Here is a 13,839-nt window from a genome sequence, read left to right on the forward strand (position 1 = left end):
CCCTCATAAGACTGTTAAGAGCAACACATGAGAAAGGGTCTTGAAAACTAAACCTATAAAATGCTATTCAAATAAATCTTAGTAATTATCATTATTATGATATATAAGACAACTGGAGACAAGCAAAATACAGGCTTAGGCAGAGAAAATAATCCAGCCGTGTGTGGAATGCTGCTGAGGCAGAAAACGGGATGCCAGAATGTAGCTTTGCTCTGACCCACTCTACCTGCACAGGAGAAGGAGGAGCAAGAACTATCTTGAAAGACTGTACCCAATAGGATCTGAAATGTAGGATATACTTTTGCAGCTGCCTTGCTGTTACAGAAATGAATGAAACAAAATCATTGACTTCAAAGACAATCTCATTACTCTTGATAGATTGGCTGCCTGACAACATTTTGGAACTGCTAGAGGAGGCAAAGTTACATTTATATAACTTTAAAACTGTCAGAAAAGTAGGGAGTAAAATTAAGTTTGTTCCTTTTTACAACTACAGGTAGAGGTAAATTGCATGGCTAGATGAAGGGGAAGGCATGTGACAGCTCTAATATTACAAATGAATATCTTTATGAGCACTGAAAGTCTGTGTACAGAGAGTAATTTTTCTCCCATTTGGTAGGATTATAGAAAACTGATGCATTGCAGATCAGAGCCAAAAGAGAAAAGTGGAACAAGCAACAGTATGAAAACCACTCAATAGGAGTACAAATGCAAGAAAAGATGCATTTATTTTAATGTAAAGACATTTCTGTTTGAAGGAGACGCAAAAATGGGAACATCCAAACTGGTGTTTACATAGAATGACTTCTAATTTACACATCATGAGTCTTCCTGTTTTTCATTGGGGTTTATGAATCTTGATCATAACGTGAGCATTTATCTATAAATATTGCACAGCATGCATTTAAATACACCCTCTAAACACCAAAATCTATATCTGTAGCCATTTGCCCCCTTCTCTCTAATTACAATGAAGAAATGTCTCTTTCCTTTCAAAGACTAAAACTTACACATAGACCCAGGATCCCAAATTCTCCAACTCTGCAGAAACCCTGTCAATAAGCCCATCTTTCTCCAGCATTATCAATCTTCAAGTTCCTCTCCACCATCACTCAAATATGCATAACTAAGTATCTCTCACGTGGGAGTCTGGGGAAAATATGGACCCCATATCATCTTTCAGCTATTGTCCTTTCCCTCAAGGATCCTGTATAGCCAAGAATCTCAAAAATTAGACATTTGGCCTCAACTTCTTGACCCTTCATGCTCTCTGCAATCATTTCCAATCAGGCATCTACCCACACTAAAAACCGTCCTCGATAAAAATCATTCACATGATTTGATTGAATGGGACTTTTTTCATGCTCTGTTATTCTCAGTATTTCAGCAGCATCCAACACATGTGACCATTTGCTTCTTTCTTTATCTTGGCTTTCTTAGCAGTGTACCCTGCACCTTCCCGCCACTGTCCCCAGTTTTGGCATTTTTACTTATTCCTATTGCTTTAAATTCCAAATACATGAAATAGTTTCCGAATTTCTATGTTCAGCCCAGCCTCTTCTTCAAGGCTTTAGAACTGTATACCCAACTAATACTTGATGTTTCTCCTTGATTTTTTACAGGTATCTTAAAATAGTCCAAAGTCAACTTCTGCTATTACCTCCAACCTTGTATCAGCCAGTCTTTCAACGGACCCCATTTGTATTAGTCTGTTTTCACCCTGCTGGTAAAGACATACCTGAGATTGGGTAATTTATAAAGGAAAGAGGTTTAATGGACTCACAGTTCCACATGACTGGGGAGGCCTCACAATCATGGCAGAAGATGAAGGAAGAGCAAAGCGATGTCTTACATGGTGGCAGGCAAAAAGAGTTTGAGACTTACTCAGTATCATGAGAACAACACGGGAAAGACCCACCCCATGATTCAGTTACCTCCCACTGGGTTCCCCCCATGATATGTGGGAATTATAGGAGCTACAGTTCAAGATGAGATTTGGGTGAGGACACAGCCAAACCATATCATCATCTTAGCATTTAAGTTATATCATATATAACCTATTGTCCATGCCAGTGTCCTCAGAGTTGACCTTAACTCGAGAGATCCCACATCTAGTCTGTAGATTGTGTCTCCAGAATACAGCTCATTTCTCTCAACAACTGCTAACAATCAAGCTTAAGTTATTAGCATCCTTTACCTGGCCAGCTATAATGACACCCTAATTGATCTCTCACTTTCACCTCCAATCCTTTCTATACATGAGGATGCATGCTTTAAAAAAAAACAAAAAACTTGTTTTAGAGATGGTGTCTCACTCTGTTGCCTAGGCTGGAGTGCAGTGGCTATTCACAGGTGCAATCATAGTGCACTCCAGCCTCAAACTCCTGGGCTGAAGCGATCCCCTTGCCTTTGCCTCCTGAGTAACTAGGACTACAGGTGCTTGCCATTGTGCCAGCCAGCAGATGTATGCTTTTAAACGTTCCTCTGATCATGCTTAATTGCACTCAGAATAAAACCTTTGCACACCAATAGGCTCTATATACTCTGGTAATTCCTACCTCTTTGTCCTTATCTTAAGCCATTCTCATTCTCTATTACTCTAATCTTCTTTCCCTTGTCCATCCAGGACATTCATATGTGTGTTCTAAGTCCTGAAATGCATTTCATCCAGCTCACTCCCACTCATCCTTTAAGCTGCAAGTCAAAATTCACATCTATAAGGAAGGCTTCTCTGAGCCTGTCCACAATCTAAATTAAAACACCCATTATATTTTTCTGTTGTACCCTTCACATCTCCTCCATAGCATGCACCACTGTTTGCCACCATGTGTTAGCGCAAATGTTCATTTATTCTCTCTTCCCTTGCCTCTTTGTTCTATATGGGCAGAAACTGCATTGTGCTCATCACTGTATCTTCACTGCCAATACAGAACACCAGACGGTGTTGCATAAGAATTTTCTGGACCAACAAATGTACCAAGGTTGATTTTCCCATGGACTTTTTTCCTTAAAATATAGTTAACACTATAGGTGGGATACCTGAGTTCTAGCTGCTTTCTAAGGATTTAGGAAAATGTTGAAGTCCTGGAAGAAAAATGATTGATTCAAAAGGATTATAATAAGAATAGTAATTAATACTTATCACATTATTATACTAAGAAGAATAGTAATTAATACTATTCTTATTATATGTGTAATTGAGAAATGTGCTCAATTACCTTTCTACAAAACACAATAATGTGTATTAGGTGACTACAGTTTCATTCAACTCTTACATCATTACACACAAATTATACAGTCATGTGTCACTTAATGATGGGAATATGTTCTAAGAAATGTACATTAAGTGATTTCCTCATTGCACAAATATCACAGAGTGTACTTATACCAACTTAGATGGTATGGCCTAGCACACACCTAGGCTGTATGATATAGCCTATTGTTGCTAGGCTACAAACCTGTACAGCAAGTTACTGTACTGAATACTGTAGGCAATTGTAATACAAAGGTAAGTACTTGTGTATCTAAGCATATCAAAACAAAGAAAACGTACAGTAAAAATATGGTATACAAGATTTAAAAAAATGGTACTCCTATATGGTGCACTTAACATAAATGGAGCTTGCAGGACTGGAAGTTGCTCTGGGTGGGTCAGTGAGTGAGTGGTGAGTGAATGTGAAGGTCTAGGACATTACTGTACACCACAGTAGACTTTATAAACACTGTATAATTATGCTGCACTAAATTTATCTTTGAAATTTTTTCTTTCTCCAGTAATAAGTTAACCTTAGCTTACTATAACTTTTTATAAACTTTAAGCTGTTATAAACTTTAAATTTTTAAAACTCTTGGAATAATCCTTAGCTTAAAACGCAAGTACATTCCACAGCTGTACAAAAGTATTTTCTTTTTTTAGATCTTTATCCTATAAGCTTTTTCTATTAATTTTTTTTTTTTACCTTTTAAACTTTTTTGTTAAAAACTAAGACAAACACACATTAAGCTAGGCCTACACAGGGTCAAAATTATCAATATTACTGTCTTCCACCTCTGCATCTTGTCCCACTGGAAGGTCTTCAGGGGCAATAACATACATGGAGCTCTCATGTTCCATGATTTCAATGCCTTCTTCTGGAATACTTTCTGAAGGACCTGAGATCCTCTCTAATCCAGCATCTTTACCAGCAACACCTCTTCCTCATGTCCACGGACAGCTGTACCAAGTGTAGAGAGCTACCCTGGTCTTTGGCTATCACTGTGTGTAAATTTGTCCCAAAGGTTACAACATGCAAATCCCAGAGAGAAGCAATCTGAGATAGCCCTGCCTTCAGCATGCTTGGGAGAATAAATATCACGTGATTAAGATTAACATAGGTCTGCTAGACTGAGAAATTATGTTTGGTTTTTTAATTTTTGTTGTCGTTGTTGTTTTTGAGAGGGAGTCTTGCTCTGTCACCCAGGTTGGAGGGTTGGAGTGCAGTGGTGCAATCTCAGCTCACTGCAACCTCCGCCTCCCGGGTTCAAGGGATTCTACTGCCTCAGCTTCCCGAGTAGCTGGGATTACAGGTGCCCACCACCATGCCCAGCTAATTTTTGTATTTCATTAGAGATAGGGTTTCAGTATGTAGGTCAAGTTGGTCTTGAACTCCTGACCTCAAATGATCTGCCCACCTCGGCCTCTGTAAGTGCTGGGATTACAGGCATGAGCCACCACACCCAGCTGAGAAATTATGTCTTAATCATATTTTAAAATGAATATCACTTCTAAAATTATTTTATTAATATATCCTTTTACTGATTGTAACTCCAGCATTTCATGCAATGATCCAAAATAATACTAAATTACTAGCATCACCTTTTTCAGAATTTTTTGGAAGATTAAAAAATTAAAAATAGAATTATTCTTTTATACAATATCTGACAAATATTTTTGCTGCCTTGGAGTACACTAGGTATAAAAAAGAAAACAAAACACAAATTTAATATTCTCTTTAAAAAACTTTCCATAAACCATTGGAAATGCCACTTCAAAATAGGTATTTTCTGTGTAATATAAGCTTTGATATTCTTATCTTCAAAATTATTTACATAAAAAATAACACACATGCATAATTATAATTTACATTATTTTCTGCTGACCTAGCAGAAAGGTACCAAAAGTTAATTCTCTGAAATCAAACCTACCTATAATCTCATTAAATATGCACAATGAGTGGGTAGTTAGGGTGACATCATTTGTAGTTTTCAAAGCTCCAAAATAACTTTTTAACGATGACTTTTGTAGCTTGTAATAATCATATAAACTCAAGCGATGGTTCACGATCTATTTACTGCCATCATTACTCTTCATTCAGTTATTTTACTGCCCCCACAGGGTTACATAAACTTGCTCTGTGCCCATCTCTACCACCCATCAGCAAGCAGAGTCGAGCTGGTCAGCCAGCCGAGCAAAAACGCACAAGGCTTCTCTGTTGTTACATCAAAATGTCAGCTTTGCTGCCTGCCTCTTGCTTATGGATAAATCATCAACCCAGAAAACCTGCATGTCCAGCACCCATTGGATCTCTACCCCTAAGTGACCCATATTCAGGGCCTGCCAAAGCCTGCCAATTAATGATCCAATGGAGGAACACATTAACTACCAGATTCTCTGGGTTTCTAGGCTCTATTCCCATGGCAAGTTAGGGTATCAAAATCCAATGTCCCTGAACTATACTAACCTACTTACTGAATTGCAATTTAATATAATGGGAATTTGCCATTTCAATATATGGGCTAGATTGTTTTCAAAACTGTAGCTGATATAATGTCTACTATGTTTCTCAGAGACAATTTAACAAATTTCTCCTTGATGTAAGCATTGAGAAGTTTGTCCTTTTTAAGCAAATGGATACAATTTTGTATTAGCCAAGGAGGGCTATATATTAATAACTTGTTATATTTGCTTTTTCTTTAGCAGTTAGGAGTCAAAGAACTAAATTTACTATTTAATTCCCATGACTAGCTCACTGAGAGTTCCTGGCGTAATTATGTTCCCTTTCTTTCTAAATCAGTTTTTCCAACTTCTCTTCCCTACCACAGTAGTAGAATACAGTACAGGCTCATCAGCGACACTGATTCACTATAACCATAGCACACTGACCGAGAAGTGACTAAAGGCCCCCCCAAAAAGGTTCTTCTGTTGAGCAAAGATGTCACCTTGAGAGAACAGAGGATAGATTCTCATCAGTAACTGGTTCAATTTGAAAGTGAGGATTCAAAGCTGGGTTCTCACCCTAGATTATCCTGAGCACCTGTATTCCACTCATTCCTTTGTGCCCTCTCTCACCTCACATGAGTTCAGAATCATTGATCTAAATCAGGGGTTAGTAAACTCCTGTAAAGAGCAAGATAATAAATATTTTAGGCTTTGCGAGTCTTATGGTCTCTGTCACAGCTACTAAACTTCACCACGATAGCACGGAAGCAACCATAGACAACATGTGAACAAATGAATATAACCATTTTCCAATAAAACTTTATTTGTAAAAGCATGTTGGGGGTTGAACTGGGCCATGGGTTGTAGTTTACTGACCCCTCATCTAAATGATCTCTAATACTGGTTTTTAATCTTTATTTTAATGTGTTGGTTTATGTTCAGTATGGCAACCTACTTCAAAATATTTTACTTGAATAGAAGAGTACATTATAAATAAAGAATGGAACAAAATTAAAGGACTCTACATTATAAGTAGCCTAGATACCATTTATTAAAGTCCTGGTACTGAAAATTGGCAATGAGTCTGTGCTCTTCAGAAATTTACACTCTGATGTGGGAGAAATGACAACTTTACAAATAAGTATAACAGAAGTGCTGAACAAGAGCTGCAAACAATGTCCTGTGGGAGTTCACAAGACAGGGGTGCTTCAAACCCCAGGAACAGGAAGATATCCTGGTAGAAACGATACTGGACCTGGGAGGGATTTCACTAGGCAGAGGTGAAGGGCGAGAACATTTCCAACTGAGAGTGGTGTGGTGAGATGAAGTAGCCTGGGGTGTACACAGATATCCCTGTTTGGCTGTAATATAGGGTAAGCATAGAAGACAGTTGAGAGGTCACAATGATAAGATTAATCGAGGAAGCAAGGTTAAGAAGTTTGGGATTTTTAGTAGGCAGTAGAGAACCATGGAAGGCTTTGGAGGAGAGAAATAATTGTATCTTAATCTTTATTGAGAATCGAGAAAATTAATCTGCCAGCAGCAAATCGGAAAGAGTGAAAAGTGACCACATAACCTTTAGAAGAATGATGTTCAAGGTAGTAGAAGCAGGGAGGGAGAGGTGTATGCGTCTTCTCTGGGGCATATGCAAATCACGTGTAGGGCTTTTTCAAATTGCACAGCCTGATCCCAAAGATTTTGATATGGCTCCTATTGGAAATGCCCCTCCCGCACCACTCATTACTGGTAATTGAGAATAATTCCTTTTGCAAACCATTGTTACAGTGTGCTGTGTGCCTCAAGAGCATTGGGGTAAAAAATAAAAGTTGAAAAAAATCTAAGAAGAAAGCTGTTGCAAAAACTCAGGCAAGATGTAAAAAGGAGGTAAAATATGGTGATAACAACGGGAATAAAAATGAGGGTTGAAGAGCCTTTGCTCAAACAGGACTTGCCTTACGCTTCCCCTCTGAAGTATCTGGGAGTTAGTGCAGAATCAACAGAAATGGTAATGTCAGGAGGAGCACAGGCTGGGGAAAAGGGGAGTTCAGGGATACGCATGCAGAGTCTGAAGTGTTAAGCATATTATGCAGATAAAAAGCAAACAAAAGGTTGAGCTTGTGAGTCTGAAGCTTAAAGGATTTGGGGCTGGAGGTAGAGGTGCGGCCATTGCCCAAAGGGAGGTGATAATCATAGCCATTGCTTTGCATCAGGTTGCCAAGAGACAGCATGCTTAGAGAGAAGCAAGTGCTTGAGGATCACCCATATTCTGGTGGCACAAGAAAAGAGAGAGAGCCATGAAGGAGCAGTCAGAGAAGGAGGTAGGGAAAATACACTGTTCCAGAAGCCCAGAGTCAGGTTAAATGTGGGCAACAGAAATAAGTTGGTCAAAAAACCAAGGACTGAGAAATAGGCCCTTGGACTGAGCAAAGGTGTCACTATCCACCTCCAGGAGAGCAGCAGAGGGGTTATAGCAGAACACAGGCTGCAAGGGATGGAGACATGAGCTGGGTGAGGAATTGCAAGTAGCAACTGTAAATCCTCTCGAGAAATTTGGGAGTGGTTTGTTCCTGGGATACTATAAATAACAGGAATGCAGGAAGCAAGGAAGTCGTAAGATGAAAGGGACATCTTAGTAATAGGAGAGCAGTTTGCAGTGAACAATGTTTGGGATGAACTAGCTCCAAGATTACAATCAGCCCATAGTGTGACGTGCAGGCCTTGAGATGCTCGCCCCACAAAGAATGGAGGGTTCTGGTTTTTGATAGTGGGACAGCTGAACAGTGGTCACTATTGCCATCATCAAAAGTAGTTAAGAGAGCCCCCAAGTACAAGTTGCATGGTAGGGCACTATGTAAAGTCTCTAAGCAAATGAGGCTTATATTGCAAAGAAGCTATGAATCTCAGAGAGAAAACACAAACTTTGACATGCACATTAAAAAAGAGGCAGTTGAGAATACACTGAGCTAACTGAAATAGTGACTACATATTATGGGCAAATGATGGAGACCATTCATTCTATGAGACAGAATGAGAAGACAAAGTTATAATTGGTACATAATTAGCAGTGTTGTTGGGGGAGGCTCTCATCCCTTCAGGGAGTCCAGAGAGTGTCATAACTGACAGCCACCCTCCAAATAACCACAAGGATTCACAGACCAGCTTATATCAGGAACTGTGTCAGATTTCTGGGTGTCCCAAATATCCCTCCTGAATTCTCTTCCAGCTGATTCAGCTTCCTACTAATTTCCTCATCTACAAGCTTAAGGTTTCAACCTTAAAATACTAACAAAAATATTTTACAAATGGTCTCCATCATTTGCCTATAATACGTAGTAACTATTTCAATTAGCTTAGTATATTCTCAAATGTAGGAAGGTATCATCAACCACCACCCATACACTTCTTCTTCCACCTCTTTCTGCATGAGGTCCTTGTACTTTTGTATCCCTGTACTTTTGTGATTTTCTGTGATCAGAGCCCAGTCTGACAGTACAATCAGTGTTAACGTAAACACAAGGGAGAGGAACATTTCTAAAATGTATTCATCCTCAGATGCCACTTGTTCAAAAGCCCCTGGTCCTTGAAGTACCTGAGAAACGGAATGTTTGGGACCCTGGGAATTCTGTGCCTCAGATAAGAGAACTGTCGTCATTTTTTCAGGGAGAGAGAAAGAAGCAGCCACCATTTCTTACAGGATGTGAACAATATCTTGTGTTGTGATGATGGCAAAAGCCAAAAGTGCTTTTTCAGACTTTGTCACCGTGTCTGCAAAGCTGAGCTGGGCAGAATTTAACAGCCCGGGCAATCTTGGCTGCTGGTCTGACTTTCCAGAGTTCACTTTTCCCCTGTTGGAAAGGCTTCTCTTAATTATTTTTGGATTGAGCCTCATAGACAGGGAGTTTGCTGGATCTCCCCATCCCAGCAGGCACACACCTGGGGGATGTTATTGTGCCCCCCACAGCTGGGTTAGAGTCAGTTGAATGACAGGGCAGACAAGCTTGGGTGATGTGTTAAGGTATTTCAAATAGTCATGTAACACATCGTAGCCCTTCTCTCATAAGAGAAGACCTTTACAATTCCTGTGCTCCAAAACACTTCCTCTGGCACTGCCATCCCTATTCTGATCCAAACCATCCATTCTAGGCCAGGCCATTGAGAAATTTCCAACTCATGCTCCTAACAACATAGCTACAATGGAGACCCATTTCAGTGAGATTCTGTCCTTCTTCTGAATAAAACTAGCACTAAACTCAACAGCTTATGACTTTGTCTTTACTGGATACCAGCCACATATCCTTGATGGTCCTACTGGGAGGGCCAGCAGTCTTACTTGTGGCCTGTCATGGGGCTCTTTATATTCTTTGGCAGGAGTGGATAAAGTAGTAATAGAGTGACCACACAGCAACCACTGGAAGACCACCCAGTAAGTAGCTTAGGAGAGCAGCTCATCCACAGAGAGCCTCTCAAGCTCCTGGTACACTTTCCCATCCCATGTGAAGTCCTGAGAGAGGCTGGGAGACGTTTTCAATTACAGAATCATTAGCAAATGATCCACATACAGCCCTGTCTCTTGCCTTCTTTTGATCCTCCCTGAGCTGGTCTTGGTACTGAAATAAGGCAGAAGCTGAGGCCCAATCCACCACTCCAGTATCTCTAGAATCCATCATTTCAGGGGAAATTTTTAAGCTTCTGCAGAGCAAAAAATAGCATAATTTCAGAAAAAAGCAAACAACAGATTGTCATCCATATTTGCTGAAAATATTTTCCCCAAAGAGTTAATATTTATATTACATAAAAACTCATATAAAATGATAAGAAAAAATGTCTAACTACTGCCACTTATCAGCAATTCAACTTTGGGTATGAAATTTAATTTCCTCAAGACCCAGTCTCCTCATCTATAAGATGCAGGTACGAGTACCCACCTTCTGAGGTTCTATGTAGATTAAGTGAGAAGATGCATTTCAAGTGCCAAGAGCAGGGTCTGAGCTCTCTTCTCTTCTTTGCTCCTCAAGTACTCCAACACCAAAATGGGGAAAGGCCAGAACAAACAATGTTATGTTGGAGGGAATACAATTAGGAAACAAATATGAGGAAATATTCAACCTTCCTAGCTATCCAAGAATTGCAGATTGTAGGACACCTTACATCTATTATTTTACAGGACAAATTAAAAATAATGACATTGCGTCACCATTGTCGATGACGTTGTCAGGAGGACTGTGCATCTATCCATTCACTAACAAGGCTGCTACAAACCAGAACAACCTTTTTGGAAAGCCATTTGGCAACACCCTTAAAGACATAAAATGTTCATATCCTCTCACCAGTTATTCCTATCCAAGAAATGTCTTCTAAGGAAACAGCTGAAAGATGAGCAAAACTACTAGCACAAATATTTTTGTTGCTACAAGATTCATTATGGTGAAAGATCCAGAAACAACTTAGTGTCCAATATCAGGTAAACAAGTAATTTAATTACATAAGGGGAAAAAACAGAGAATATAAAATTGTGCCTGTATTATAGTTGCATCATATGTGTGCATGTAAAACAAGGAGTAGATAAGAACATGAGTAAATTTTAAAGGACTGTTAGAATCTGAGAAATGATTGTATTGGAGTAATTTTTGCTTGACTTTGATTTCTCATATTGTTGCTGCAATATTGTTTGTACAATAAGTAATTCTTTTAAAAAGTAACTTAATCCTATTTCCACAGCTTTCACTATAACTAGGACCTCTTCACCTCTTGGCTAGATCAGGTGCTCATTTCCTGATGGATCTCCTCTCATTGTGCTTCTCCTCCTACAATCGACAGGGACTTCCTCATTTGTTCCAGACACTGTGCCTTTAATTAATTTTTGTAAGGCACTTTAAATACATTCCAGGTATGTTAAATACATTTTTGTCATATGTAATGCTCACAACCACTCATGAGGAAGGTATGACAGTCATCTGGCAGAACAATCCATACCAATGGATTGAGCTAGCTATCCTCCCAGGGGGCCAGCACACGAAGCAGACACCCTAATTATCCACTGCCAGCTGAGACCATACTGGGGCTTTTTCTGTGAGGTTCTTGGCCATGAGAGATGCAGAGAAGCACACAATGTGTCCAAGCAGATATTAGCTCTGCTATGTCAATATCCAAAAATATTTAGCCCTACAGTAAGCAGATGAGGAACTGACGTTTAATCCCCCAGCCTAAAGTTTGGGTGTCATTTGTGCTCTAGAATCTGAAGTACAACCTACATTTATCCAACTTCAGTTTGAATATAGTTAGCTTTTAACTAGAAGTGACAATAAAGTGTTTATCTTCTTATTTCTATAAAGACAAGATGGAAATCTACCATCATAAGGCCCACTCCAGGGAGCTAAAGGCAGAATAGTTGTTATAGATTATTCTCCTCCATTGAATTCCTTTTACTCCACAATCTACAAAGTCCAACCAAAAGGAAAATGACAGATAATTTTCAACACACTACTGAGTATAGAGCAGGTATTTAATGAATATTCACTGACAGAATTAACGATCTGCTCAAAACCCAGGCAAGATTGTAAAGTCAGTTTTCAAAGCCCCCAGGCTCCCCGCTCCACTTTCTTTGCCCATCTTTTCCTATCATTTCTACTCCACCACTCAACTCTTACTATTATTCCGCATGCCCTCTCTTCTACCCATAAGAATCTACTTTTACAAAACGCTATGTTAAACATCCAACTATTCATATGGAAATTTTTTGAGTTCATTATCACTTGTGCTGGAAAATCTCAGGTCAAAGAAACAACTCCCTAACTGTGAAATGTTACATTTCTAGGTATCGGCCACTAGAGAAAACAACAACTAGAGAGAGGCGGCTGTCAGTGAAATCTTTAAATGATAGTTGAAAGAAGTGTGCTAGTTTATTCAAAAAATGCATGCAAAAGGCCTATTTATTATCACAGGCATACCTTAAGTCACTCTCACTCTCTCCAAACCATATATATATTATCCAACTATACTTGGGTATCTTTAATATGCTTTATGGGCTCTGTTTTTTTATTCTTGTATGTTCATTCTCTCTCTTTTTTCTTCTTTTACTCTTTTTGAGTCAAGGTCTCGCTCTGCCACCAAGGCTGGAGTACAGTGGTGCAATCTCCACTCACTGCAACCTCAATTTCCCAGTTTCAAGTGATCCTCCCATCTCAGCCTTCCAAGTAGCTGGGGCTACAGACACAGACCACCACACCTGGCTATGTTTTAAAATATTTTGTAGAAATACGGTCTCGCTATGTCACTCAGGCTAGTCTTGATCTCCTGGGCTCAAGTGATCCACCTGCCTTGGCCTCCCGAAGTGCTGAGATTAAAGGCATAAGCCACTGTGCCTAGCCTGTATGTTCATTCTTAAATTTAAAGAAATGAACACACCAAGAAGCTTTTCTATTATTAAGTATAGATAAATAAAACTAATAGATAAATAAAAACTGCCCTGAAATTAATTTCTTTAAATCCCTTAAATTTAAAGTAATTAATACACTAGGAAGCTTTTCTACTATAAGGTACAGATAAATAAAACTGATAGATAAGTTTAAACTGCCCTGATTACATAATATCTATGAAGAGTAATTACCTCTATGCAAAACAGGTTAATGCAACAGCTGAAAACAGCATTAAGATATAAAAAAGGGCATTTGCCAAAGTCCTTAAGGTCACCAGATTGATTAAACTTGACATCTGTCTAACTTAATAGGGCTGATCTAAGGAATTTGGCTCTGCTCTTCTTATCCATTGTTGCTTCAGTTGAACCTTGTTAACAGCTTTATTAGTGTCAGACTAGATAAGAGGGATCAGCCTTTCCACCTTCATCCACAGGGTTTCCTGGTATGTAGATTCAGAGAATGAAAAAAACCAACCACTTTTAGAATTTGCTCTCTCTGAAAAGAAAAATTATTATTGAAACTATTCTTGGACCTCAATTGGAAATATTCATTTTATTTGACCAGGAGGTTAGCCAACTGCAAGGAACAAAATATATTTTCTGATTAAAGAGTTTTACCTGACTGGGATGACATTCACATTTCTTGCAGAGGATGGACTAGTCAGGGACTCCAGTTGTGTTTCAGTGATCTTGAGAGGACAGTCTGCTTAACAGGCTGGGCAGTAAT

The sequence above is a fragment of the Theropithecus gelada genome, chromosome 12 (genome assembly GCF_003255815.1).
Source record: "Theropithecus gelada isolate Dixy chromosome 12, Tgel_1.0, whole genome shotgun sequence".
NCBI classification, from domain to species: Eukaryota; Metazoa; Chordata; class Mammalia; order Primates; family Cercopithecidae; genus Theropithecus; species Theropithecus gelada.